Consider the following 14,241-nt stretch of genomic DNA (forward strand, 5'->3'; position numbering starts at 1 on the left):
TTGGCCCCAGCGTCGAGCCTCCCGCAGAAAGAAGATGCCACCAGTCTCATGTCCGGTCACCAAGAACGGCTTCAAAGCGTTCCCTGAGACGGACAGCCTAGGAAGTAGGAGACCCACTGCACAGGAGCTGGTAAGAGCACCATTCCTTCCCCCGGTGGAGGATCAGGACTGTCCGACTCGCCTATGCAATTAAGTTCTCCAGGCCCCCGCCCAGGTTCAACTGCGTCCTCTCCACAGCGGTGAGGAGAGAACGCAGCTGCCTTGCGCGCAGAGATTGCTTCCCTTCAACGAAAAGACGCGATAGAGCCTGTCTCTCCAGCCGAGGTGAAGAAGGGGTCTTACAGCCTCTGCTTCTTCGTACCTAAAAGAGGCGGCGGGTTGCGGCCAATCCAAAACTTGTGAGTTCTGAACCAGGCTCTGCACAGACTCCCACCGAGATGCTCACGCGGAAAGCATTTTAGCAAGTGTCTGGCATCAGGATTGGTTCGCAGCGGTAAACCTGACGGGCGCATACTTCCATGTCTCGATCCTTCCTCGACACAGACCCTTTCTCCAGTTTGCCTTCAAGGGTCAGGCATATCAGTACAAAGTTCCCCCCTTCGGCCTGTCCTTGTCCCTTCGCACCTTTACGAAGGTCGCAGAGGCAGCCCTTGCCCCGCTAAGGGAAGTGGGCGTCCGTATCCTCAACTATCTCGACGACTGGCTAATCTTAGCTCACTCGCGGGACATGTTGTATGCTCACAGGGACCTGGTGCTCAGGCACCTCAGCCGCTTGGGGCTTCAGGTCAACTGAGAAAAGAGCGAGCTCTCCCCGGTTCAGAGCATCTCTTTTCTCGGTTTGGAGTAGACTCGGTCTCATTGACGGAGCATCTCACGAATGAGCGCGCGCAGTCAGTGCTGAACTGTCTGCATGTGTATCAGACAGAACATGTGGGTCCCACTGAAATCCTTCAGAGGCTCCTGGGGCATATGGCATCCTCAGTGATGGTCACGCCACTTGGGTTGATGCTTATGAGACCACTTCAGCACTGGCTACAGACCCGAGTCGAGAGACAAGCATGGCGCCAAGGCACACATCGTGTCCTTGTCACGCAGGCTTGCTGCCGCATCTCAGCCCTTGGTCAGACCTAGCGTTCCTACAGGCAGGAGTTCCCCTAGGCCCGGTCCCCAGGCACGTCGTGGTTATGACAGATGGCTCCCAACAGGGCTGGGGCGCCGTATGCAATGGGCACTCAGTCATCGGCACTGCTCGAGTTGCTGGCAGCACTACTTGCCCTGAGGAGGCTATTGCCATTGATCCGGGACAAGCATGTGTTGATCCGGACGGACAACACAGCGACGATTGCGTACATCAGCCGCCAAGGCGACCTACACTCTCGTCGAATGTCACAACTCGCCCGTCGTCTCCTCCTTTGGAGTCCGCAGCAGCTCAAGTCGCTGCGAGCCACCCACATCCCGGGCCACCTCAACAGCACAGCGGACGCACTGTCTTGACAGGTTATGCTCAGGAGATTGTGGAGACTCAACCCTCAGGTGGTCCAGCTGATCTGGAGTCGATTCGGTGAGCACATGTAGACCTGTTTGCTTCCCCAGAATCCTCCCACTGCCCACTTTGGTACTCTCTGACCGAGGCTCCCCTTGGCACAGATGCCCTGGCACACAGCTGGCCCCTGGGGCTGCGCAAGTATGTGCCCCCCCGTGAGCCTACATGCACAGTCATTGTGCAAGTTCAGGGAGGACGAGGAGCAGTTCCTCTCAGTGGCCCCATATTGGCCATCCCGGATTTGGTATGCTCCTCGCGACAGCCCCCCGTGGCGAATTCCCAAGAGGAAGGACCTTCTTCCTCAGGGACGGGGACCATCTGGCACCCGCGACCGGACCTCTGGAATCTCCATGTCTGGCCCTTGGATGGGACGCGGAAGACTTAGGTGGCCTACCACCCGCGGTGGTAGACACGATCACTCAGGCCAGGGCCCCCTCAACCTTGGTGCCTTTACGGCCTGAAGTGGTGTCTGTTCGCTCAGTGGTGTTCTTCCTGAGGTGAAGACCCCCAGAGATGCGCAGTAGGGTCAGTGCTTTCCTTTCTGCAGGAAAAGTTGGAGGGGTGGATGTCCCCCTCCACCTTGAAGGTGTATGTAGCCGCTATATCGGCACATCACGATGCAGTGGAAGGTAAGTATTTAGGGAAGCACGATTTGATCATCAGGTTCCTGAGAGGCGCGAGGGTCCTTCAGGGCCATCGGGGAGCTCCCTTCGAGCCCCTTGAGTCAGCAGAGTTAAAGGCGCTCTCTCTGAAAATGGGCCTCCTGACGGCGCTCACCTACATCAAGAGGGTAAGGGACCTGCAGGCGTTCTCTGCTAGCGAACTGTGCCTAGAGTTCAGTCCGGCTTACTCTCATGTCATCCTGAGACCCCGACCAGGCTACATGCCCAAGGTTCCCACGACCCCTTTTAGGGATCAGGTGGTGAACCTGCAAGCGCTGCCCCAGGAGGAGGCAGACCCAGCCTTGGCGTTGCTGTGTCCGGTGCACGCTCTTCGCATCTATTTGGACCGCACGCAGAGCTTTAGAAGCTCTGAGCAGCTCTTTGTCTGCTTCAGCGGACAGCGGAAGGGAAGCCCTGTCTCCAAACCGAGGATCGCCCACTGGATCATCGATGCCATCACTATGGCATACCACACCCAGCATGTGCCGCCCCCTGCTGGCCTACGAGCCCTTTCTACAAGGGGCATTGCGGCTTCTTGGGCGTTGTCCCATATAACCTCTCTAGCAGACATATGTAGAGCCGTGGGTTGGGCAACACGTAACACCTTTGCGAGGTTCTATAACCTCAGGGTTGAGATAGTTTCGTCCAGTGTGTTATCAGGTGACACAAACAGGTAAGTTTGGGTCAGCTGGCCGGGTGTATCACTTGTGCATAGTGCCTTTCCCCTCCCTTGAGACGAAGACGTGCGCTCTTTCCCCAGTTGCGTTCGCAGGAAGTGTAAACCCTGGATGTTCTTCCTCCCTAGCCTAGTGGCCGTCGAGTCTTCGGAGAGGCTCGCTGCCGCCCCGGTACGGGCGTCACTAGGCCCCCGTACTGAGGTAAGTGCTCCACATGTGCTGGTTGTCCCCTTGGGCAACCCCATGTGATGTATATCCCGCAAACCGGTAAACCACGTCTTCCTTGGACAGAGGGCCCTCTGCTCCTGGTCGCCGTGTTTGTAGTAACTCCTCCCCCCTTGGGTAGGATCTACCACGATGCCACTCCACACGATGTGCTTCCGCTCCTAACCGGTACGACCGTCTGTGTTAACCACCTAAACCCCCCCCCTCGGGGCAGAGTGTGGTCTCCGCGGTGACACCCCCCAGCTTGGACCATATATTTGGCCCCCAGCCGAACGATTTACTTCCTTTTACAGAGGAGAATAATAGAGAGAAGGCCCCGGCTGGGCCAGCCAGTCCTTATACTTCTGAGCAGTTAGCCGTTCCCCTAGGTGCAGGGGACCGCTTCATGCCTGCCAGTGTGTTGGGGTAGTTATGCGACGGCTTGCTGTGCTGGCTACGAGGCACACGGAGGTCTGCCCGTCTCGCACCGCCAGTCTGCGTAACTCGGTTCAGCTCGAGGCATTTCCATGGGGACCCCTAGTGTCAACTCATCAACACAATGTTGAGTGAGTGACAGATGGGGAACGTCTCGTTCCCTCCATCGGGGAACGGAGGTTACGTCACAACACTCCGGCCACAACACTGAACCAACCGCTGAAAGCGCTGGGTCTTTGGCTCGGCTCCTCGTGCGATACCTGATGTGTATTTGCAGCGTCACTCCTTTTATACCCATATGTCCAGGAGAGTGGCATGCAAATTCCACACGCCAATTCTCATTGGCCTTTTCTCAAGATCAGAGATGTCTGGGCTCCCGCAGGAGCGACCCCTAGTGTCAACTCATCGACAAAACGTCTCGTTCCCTCCATCAGGAAACGGAGGTTACGTCAGTAACTGAGACATTTTCCACCCATGTATTAGCTTTAGCATATTCTGTGAAAATCAACACGATGATGTACCGATGATATAACCTTCTCCATGCGCGGCACACGCATTACCCATGATTCAGTGCTATCAGCCCCTGCTGATATGATCTCCTGAGTCCTAACCTTACACTGCAAAAGGTCAGCATATACACATGTCAACCTACATGCAAACGTGCAATTAAGGGGAAGTATTGCAATCTCAATTTAACTAACTAATAATAAAACAAATAAAAAAACATATTTAAATTCACACTTTCAAAATATACTTTCTAAATGGAGGAAATCGTGAGAGCATTTATGAGTAAGACAAATATTTTGCTCTTCAAACAAACGTAGAGAGACCTAGAACACACATCCTAAGGGCTGGTGTCTTCCTGTTACGGTCACACCCCTGTGATGATGTCGCAATCAATTTATTAAATGCTTTAAAAATGTTTAGATCATGTCAACTATTGCATTAATGTTGGTAATATATAAAGGCTGTGAATTGATAATTTTTTTTTTTATAATAATCACACAGGTTTCCGTTATTAAATCACAATTAATCATGGTACACGCTTCTCTAAAACAAACATTAAAATATAATCATAAAAATATTAACATTATACTTTGTCTCAAAGAACAATTTTGATTTGGTTAGTTATTTATATGTGTTCATGTTAATGTTCAGTTTTTTGTGGATTGACATAATTAGACAAATCTCTGATACAAGTTTATCTATACAGTGTATGCCATAAAATCAGTGGACATACTGTAAATGTTGGGCAAAATCTTTTTTGGCTTTTTCTATAATAGGATCAATTGGGCAGATTCAATTTATTACAAGCTATATTGGCAAGAGAAACTTAAGTTAAATTACCAATGCATAATTAGACACAATTCAAACAGATATAGAACATATTCAAGTTAAATTTGTTTAAAATCTCAAAACTATTATTTTCTCTGGCTGCCATTCTAAGTCACTGTCACACACATTCTGGGTCTCTCTTGCGGAGTTAGTGTTTTTGGGCTTTGCGAAGAGATAAAGCAGCTTGCGGTAAATATGATTTGGAGTTCAAATGCAAAAGGTTGAGCATGTGACATTGCACGTTAACTATGAACAGAAGGCAAAAATCTGAAGTTTCCATGTCCTCATGAGAGACAAGGAGCCGCTCACCTCTCGGGCCCCCTGTTGAGAGGGTCTGCCCTGACCTTTCACCCCTCCACCCCCTCCATTCAGCAGCTACCTGAACTACTGTGAACAACACCTGATATGGCCTTGCCTTGACAGGTATGTCTGGTGCTCGCACTCGTCTCTTATGCCACAGTCGTCTGGTAGGACACATGGAGAAGAATGGAATGTCTCTGTTTTGCCTTTGTGAGCTGGTGTTCATTTAATTCACTGTCTGCGCTACATTCATAAAACAATTTTTTACTGCAGTGTCTGACATGTTGTCTGTTCTGAGATGACAAATCCACTTTGATCCTTAATCAAACACACATTTAAACAACTATTGTAATGCACAGACACACAAGTATTATAAATACATTAATGCACCAAACTGAGTGCGATGTATAATTCCAGACCTGAAGTGATGATTGCACAGTGGAGCGAGCCTCTTAAAGTTTAAATCCACATCAGTAAATAAAGTAATTTTCTGGTTAAGATTTTATTCTACAAAAGCAGCCAAGGTTTGAATGCTCCATAGAGTGTAGCCTACATCTATTCTCTCTATATTTATTTATTTTTTTCATCCTTTAAACTGTACTAAATGTGATAATGTTAAGTGTCCTTCAGCTCTGGAAAGGCTCTGTTTAAATGTAACATTATTATTATTATTATTATTATTATTATTATTATTATTAGGCTATTATTAAGAATAGGAATATACAAGGCATATTTTATTTATAGAAACTATCAATGTAAGAGTGTAACATTCAAAAATGGCCATTCGTTTAGTTGATGCACTTTTGGTTTAAGCCCCACCCACATCCGGTTCTACCCGAATACAGGGACAGATCATTTTGCAATAGGAACAGACCCAGATAATAGCTTTGCTGCACACCCCTATTAAATTCATCCCTCCATTACAAAAAGCAAAATTTGAGGTTACAGTAGGCACTTGCAATGGAAGTCAATGGGGCCAATTTTTTGAGGCTTTTGAGGTAGAAATGTGAAGCATATATTTTTATAAAAGAACTTACATTAATTATTCTGTGACTTGTGTATTATTTGAACTGTATAGTTTTAAAATCTGCATTTTTACAGTCATTTCAGAAAAGTTTAGTAAGTGATTTGATCACACTAAAATAATTTAAACCCAAATAGTGCTTTCGTCTTGTGGCTATAATTTTTAAAGTCAGTGTTTTAAAGTTTATGCATTGGCCACATTCACTTCCATTGTTATTGCCTCACTGAAACCCAATTTTTTTTAAGTCGAAATTTGTCGATAGAGCTTTACATGTATTGAACCCGGAATATTCCTTTAATTTTAATTTATCTTTACAAAGCCCATCACTAGTTCTATTCTCAAATCACAACTAAAACAATAGTTTGGACATTAATTACATAGTTTAGTACATATTTACATTCATCTGAACAAAACTTGTTTCTGAAACTGTACATAGGGGACCAAGAGAGAGTGAGAGAGAGAAAATAGAGCACTTGTGTAGCATTGAGCCTGCAGGCAAAAGCAGGATTTGTAAGCTCTTTGTAAGTGCCAAGGCCTCACTTAGAGAACAGAGCCCGAGAATGTGTGAGTGTGTTTGTGTATGTGTACGTATGTAAGTGTGTGTGTAATCCATGATGGACATTTTAATTGAAAGAGTCAGACCCTCCTCGTGTGGCTGCATTCACAGATTGCATCAGAAGATTCAGTCACTTACACACTAAGCTTTGACTGGCAAGGTTCCTCTTATACACAACAAGCTCACTTAACTAACCGAACAACACAGAATAGCGATAGTCTAAAAGAAGGATTTTGTATTGTGCTGAAATGACTTCAGCTCCATTCATAGGGTAAAGGAGCATTTCAATAAATAAGATCCATAAACGAAAAAGATAATAAAGCAACAATCATGTACTCACTCTCATGCCATCCCAAAATTAAGAAGTTCCAAAAATCACACAAAAGCAACATGAAAGTAATCCATTCAACTCGTCTTTAAATCCATATCCATTATAGTGATAAGTATGGGTAAGAAACAGATCAATATTGATGTCGTTTTTTTACTCTAAATCTCCACTTTCACTTTCACATTCTTCATTTGTTTTTGGTAACTCGCATTTTTTCATGTATATCACCACCTACTGGCAGGGAGAAGAATTTATAGTAACAAAGGACTTATATATTGATATTTTCTCACCCACACTTATCAGATCACTTCAGAAGATATAGATTTAACCACTGGAGTCTTCACTGGAGATTACTTTTATGCTGCCTTTATGTCCTTTTTAGAGGTTCAATGATTTGGTCACCATTCATTTGTATTGTATGGACCAACAGGGTGGAGATATTCTCCTAAAAATCTTAATTTGTGTTCTGCAGAAGAAAGGAAGTCATACACATCTGGGATGGCATGGGGATTAGTAAATGATGTGAGAATTTTCATTTTTGACAATCCTTTAAATATTTAGTGAGGTTAAATGTAGCGGTTTATTTCTATGTTTTCAATCCAGCTACATTATAATATAATAGTTAGCTGTATTTACATGTACTTTAATTATGTACCTTAATTGTGATACTCATTGTTAATGATAAATATATGATTGTGGTAAATACTGTAATCTGATATTATTATTAAATGAAATTATGTCATCACCATCAAGTTGTTCCAAACCTGTATGACTTTCTTTCTTCCATGCAGCACAATAAGGAGATACTAGACAGAATGTTTAGCATCACACTGGTTTGGAACAACATGAGGGTAGGGAAAATATGATAGAATATTAAGTTATGGCTGAGCGATCACTTTAAATAGATAGTTTATCCAAAAATGATAATTCTTTCTTAATTTACTCACCCTCACCCTTCTGATTTAAAAAAATATATATTTTTGCTCTGTAGGCCAAAAAGTTGATGCTCCAAAAAACACATAAAGGCAGCATAAAAGTAATCTATAATACTCCAGTGGTTAAATCCATATCTTCAGAAGTGATATGATAACTGTGGGTGTAAAACAATATTTGTAATTTTTTGCTACACAGCAGTGGGCATATGCAGAGTCATATGGATTCATTTTATTCTGATTTATGTGATTTTGTTTAGCTTTAAAATGTTGCTTTCCATTCACTTGCATTGTATGGACCTAAAGAGCTGAGAAATTCTTCTGAGAAAAATGTTCATTTGAGTTCAGTAGATGAAATAGTAAAATACATCTGGGGTGGCATGAGGGTGAGTAAATACGGTAATGAGAATCATAATTTTTGGGTGAACTATCTGAAAGTGTCTGAATTCTGAGTGAGCCATTCGTTCACTACTTTTGTTCTCTCATTATTACCCACAATGCACTCACATTTGATGTACACTTGACAATGGTTAGTTGCCCACAATCCACCACAGGGAAGACGTACGAGCTGGGAGCTGCTTCCTTCAATCCTGCATTGTTTAATTTCATGCTGAAAGTAGTAATTTACTTTTTGACAAATCATTTCTTCATTAAAATAACATATTAGAGAGGCAAAACAAACTACAATACATTTTAAAATGTTCTCTTTATTTGACAAAATGTGTAATATAGTGCACTAACCACCATTCACTATATAGGCAATAGTGAATGAGCGAACGATTTCGGCTTCTCTCTTCGCCATATGATTGTTTCGCGCCCGCGCGCGCACCCCGTGCACGTGCAGAACTGCTTGTCTGTTCGCGCAGCAGTTGTCGATCATATGTTGATCAATTGCATAGCAAAAGACATTCATTTACACTTAACTTGGATGTTTACATGGATATATACAGTTAATACACCTGAAGTAGCTGCGATAGTTTCTAGTACCCCCGAGAGGGCGCAGGATTAATGTGTAAATACAGTTCATGATGTGGGATGCGGGAAAAAAATTATGACAGGAATGCCATCCAGTGAGAGTAAAAATTACCCACTTTTAAACCTACTCTAAAAGTTTTTATTTTTCTAAAAAGTTACTCAAGTAAAAATAATGGAGTTAATGTAGTTTAAAGAAATTATATTAGTAAAACCAAACACTGTAAACACAATCCCTTTGATCAATGGACCATTTCAAGGACTGTTTGTTGGTGACGTCAATTAACATCATTCTTCCATGAACATTTCCTGCTTGTCAAGACGAGCCACTTCTATTAAAATGAAGGGGAGAAATTGTAATACCCTACGGCAGTCAATGGTCAACGGATGTAAAAATGAAGCCCTGCCTTACAGGTAAAATAACAAATCACCTTTTAGATACCGAAATCACCTGTCAATCAACACGAGAACGTGCATGCACTTTAGCTATACAAGACAGTAAAATTGCATTTTTTTGCGTTATCAAAGTCAAAGACGCACAATTTATTATACCAGTTGTTATGGAACGACATGCCCCTCCCATGGATCATCATTGCCCCGGCTTGCATGATCCCAATGAAGAGCCTCATCTCTAGAGCCTCACCGGTCTCTACCTGCTGGCGTCTTTGCAGGCCCAGGAACGGAATGGGGAGGGTCCAGTGCGAGTTAGATGCATCACCGGACCCACACCCCAGAACTTCAGCATCAGTTAGACACAAAGCCAGGGATCGGAGCACATGTCGCAGCTGATGAGCCAGGATGCTGGACCACTATTCCCTTCAAGTGCCACCCCCACGCGCCACGAACCAAGGAGGGGAGTGCGTTGCGGCCACCAGAACCCTGCCCACCATTACCTGGACCCTCCCCTATCTTCACTACTATTCATTCACATAGCACCTTCCACCGAGAAGATGCCAGACTCCCCTTTGTTTTGGACACTTTCTGCTTTGGACACTTTATTCCTCCTTTTCTGTTGTTTATTATTTTAAATGAATGCCTCTCCAAGGCCTGAAGCCACACACACACTGTGTTGTCAGATTGTAATGCTTATTTGAAATATGTTCTTTTATCATAATCTTGACCAACCATTTTTGAGATTTCCGTCTTTCCCTATTAAAGTAGATAGGAGATGAACTTACATGCCGCTTGTTTACATTGAATACAAATAGCTGCCCAAACTGTCCAAGAGTGTTCCAAAAGACAGCCGCCGTGTGGACTGATTTACTTTGAATAAGGATCCGGAAATACATCTGGACATTCTAATTCTTTTGTTTGCATTCTTTAATGGTATATAGACACCAAAACCTTGTTCTGGGCAAGTTTTCAATCATTGTATTAAATAACTACATATATTCAGTAAGGTAACAAATCTATAAAAATAGCTCACAATATGAATTAAAACTTCTGCATATTTTCTTAATCTCATACTGTGTAAAATAGTACATGTTGAGGATATACTAATACCAAACACACACAGAATGCACTAAATTGTGGCTGTGGTGACAGGGGTCATTGAGATTGCACCTTTTGACACATAGGGCTTAAAATAACATCTCACCAGCAGTTCAAAGTAGGCTTTGTTTCACCAGCCTTACCCACAACTTAAATGTAATTTACGATAGCATATAGCAGCTACTCACTCAGTATATATACACTTTTCACAAGCCTGCCACTCTCGCAGATGCTGACAACTTCACCACAACATCTGCTGACAATGGCGCTTAATTAAAGTGTTCAAATGAATAAAAACAAACAAAAACAATACATAACTTATTAAATTCTGAGCTCCTTTGATAGATGTATCCCTCAAACCAGAATAATGCAAAATAGGATTTAATAACACCTTTAATATTTGTGAGTACAAAGACACAGCATTTGCATAAAAGTGCCCTAACCCCGTTTTTTGGCGCTTGGGAGGCCGTATGTCTTTAAGCTTGTTGAAGTGCGGTTCAAGGCAGCGTGGATGTATTGTTTCATGTTAAAGCTTGATGGAAGTCAAGGTGATTATTAACATGGATGTCTCAGAAGACGATGTTTTGAAATGCTGAAATACAGACAGGCTGACACAAAGGCCTTCACATGTTTGTTTAAAAGAAATCCATCAGAAAAGAGGGAAAAATACATCATTCACTGTTACCGCACAGTCATCCGCTCAGAAAAAAGGGGATAACCATGCCGCTGTTGTTCAAACAATCCCAAACTGAAAGAATTCTGACGTACTGCATGAGATAGTGTGGCATAAACTATTAGCCAGCAGTGGAAAACTAATTATATCTGTCAGTTTTAAATGGATTACTAATTAAGTAAGTCTTTGTTAGTGTTCGTTTTTGAGGTTAACTGTGTGTTTGTATTTGATTCATGTATTCATGAAGTCTTACCTGTAGCTTTGACTGTGGTGAAGCTTATTCTATATACAGTTGGATTCAAACAATCATGTCTCCTGAGAAGTCGTGATAATAGTAGACAGTAAGATGGTGAAATCTTAAATAAACCATGAGTTGAGTTGGCTTGCACAAAAACATACATCTTTACTTCAATAGTGAAAAACGAAAACAATGTTATGGCAATTTGTCCTCAATTTAATTCTTAACCCAAACCGAAACCTAACAATAAAGCCTAACCCTTTACCCAAACCCTAAACCTATTTCATGATTTTAGCAGGAAAATAACTTCCATCACAAAAGAAAACAAAACATTGTTTGGAATGAGATTACAGGTTGCCAACATAAATCAGTCATTTGAATTGCAATAAATAAGGGGCTAGCTAAAATTTGACGCCAGTATTGTAATAATTTGAAATGTAATGGTTGATTTTATAGTCTCTATGTGAATCAAATTTGGACCATATTGCACAATATCTTACAATTTCCCCATCTCATACAAATAATTTTTATTACATACAAAATATGTAGAACTTTTTAAATTCATATTGTGAGCTCACACTAACCATGTCACTTGATATCTTCCAATTTCACCATGTCCTACGAATTATTACGAGTTGCCATGAAACTACGATTAGTTGGTCTAAAATAAGTATTTTTTTGTTTGAGCCAAGTTGTACAATATCTTACAATTTCGTCATCTGGTATGAATTATTAAGAGTTTTACGAGACTACGATTAGTTGGTCTACAAGATGCATCTTTTCGTAAGAGCCAAGTCATGTGATATCTTACGATTTCACCATTTCCTACTAATTATTGAGAGTGGTCATGAAACTATGATTAGTTGGTCAAATTATATATTTTTTGGTTCAAGTTGTACAATGTCTTATGATTTTGCTATCCATTACGATTTAATACAAGTTTTCAGGAGACTGCAATTTGTTGGTCTAAAGTCGTATATTTTTGTACAAGCCAAATCATATGATTTATTATGATTCTACCATCTCGTACAAATTATTATGAGTTGTCACAGGACTACGATGTAGTATGTAGTATGTTTTGCATAAGCCAAGTTGTACATTATCTTATGATTTGCCATTTGGTTATGATTTATTACAAGTTGTCATGAAACTACAACTAGTTGTTCTAAATCTGTTCATACTAGCCAAGTTGCATGATACTTTACTATTTTGCCATCTTGCATGAATTGTTAGTTGTCATGTGACTACGATAAGGTGTTCTAAAATAAGTAACTTTTCATATGACCCAAGTCGTACCCAGGGCTGGAGTGGGAAGAGAAATCGGCCCTGGATTTTACATGGCAACTGGCCCAAAAGTTGTTGAGCGGGTGGGGCGGGGGTTTGGGTGTTGGCTGTAGCGGCGCTGTTTTTTTGTCCGTTCTGCATAACGTGGTGGCTCATTTTAGCTTATCGCAAGTTTTGCAGCTGACCCACAGGCCAGCTCAGTTCTCACGTTGGCCAGTCTACCCCTGAACGGCCCCAAAGTTCGTCGGCCCACCAGGTACATTTTTAGATTACCAGTCCAGCCCTGGTTGTTCCATATAAAATTTCATAACATTTCACCATTATGAGTCGTAATGAGACTACAATCATTTGGTCTAAAAGCCATACATTTCCATACCAGACAAGGTATACTATATCTTACGATTTCCCCAACTCGTACAATTTATTATGGGTTGTCATGAGACTATGTTGGATTCAAGTCTACTCTGAAAATCTGAGATTGAAAATCTAATTTAAACCCGGAGCTACTCAATGATTTTAAAGCTTTACCAACAAACAATTGTTTAAGATTCTGCACTATTTTTAGGTCACTGATCAAATAAGCATATTTGTGGCATTGTCCATGCAAACGGTCAGATTTTCTTGCTTCCATTGAAACACACACCACTTTTCACAAATTGTTATGCTGATATTATAATTAGTAATTAAAAAAAAAATGTTTGAACCCCACTTTGTGTGTGTGTGTGCGTGTGTGTGTCGGGCCTAATCCAAGTTCGAACATGTTAAGCAGACATTTCTTTCCAACTGCAAGCCCTCTAGGAAATGTTACGTGCGCAACTGTCCTTTCTTTTCCATCATCTGATGTTCTCCAACAATATTTATGGACACAATTAGGCAGATCAGGATGGGAATCTCCCCATATCTTCAAGCATACAGTGTGCGTGTTTCTTGGTAAACACAATTAAATGTGAGGTTTATTATCAGATTCCACCATCATAAAGAAATGATTGATGTTATTCTGCAAATTTAACTTCACAGAGATGCAAATTCAATGTCTACATGCAGATATGCAAATGGACACACATCCTTTCATAGGCAAGTTGTTTACGTAGAATTGTTCTCTTACAGTTTAGATCAGACATCTGATTTGATTGATAGCTTTTTATCCGCTTTTAATAATTCCATTTGTGTCTAAATAAATAGGCCAGTTTTTTGTTGGTTTATGTAGTAGCAATATGCCATTTGTAGGTAATTGTTGGGACCTGTTGATCGCCAGTTTGAGTGTAAGGGGTTGTGAGACCATGTTTTATGACAAGAAGAGAAAGCACATTGCCTGTGGTGTCTCTAGCTTTGTTTTGAATATCATATTACCATAATATTTCCAATATATAGTACAAACTGCAGAAATGTTATAAGCATTATGCAGACTGCTGGTCTTTGGATTCTGGTGCAGATTTACAAATCGATTTGCAAAATTAATAGTTCAGATTGCTTTTCAAACCGAATTGACCTAATCAAGAGGAATCAAATTGATAGAAAAATTCGGCTCGAACGATTTGTTCACCAATCGGGCATCACTGTCAGAGAGCCACATTGGCATGCAGTATA

Source organism: Xyrauchen texanus, chromosome 47 (assembly GCF_025860055.1).
Source record: "Xyrauchen texanus isolate HMW12.3.18 chromosome 47, RBS_HiC_50CHRs, whole genome shotgun sequence".
NCBI classification, from domain to species: domain Eukaryota; kingdom Metazoa; phylum Chordata; class Actinopteri; order Cypriniformes; family Catostomidae; genus Xyrauchen; species Xyrauchen texanus.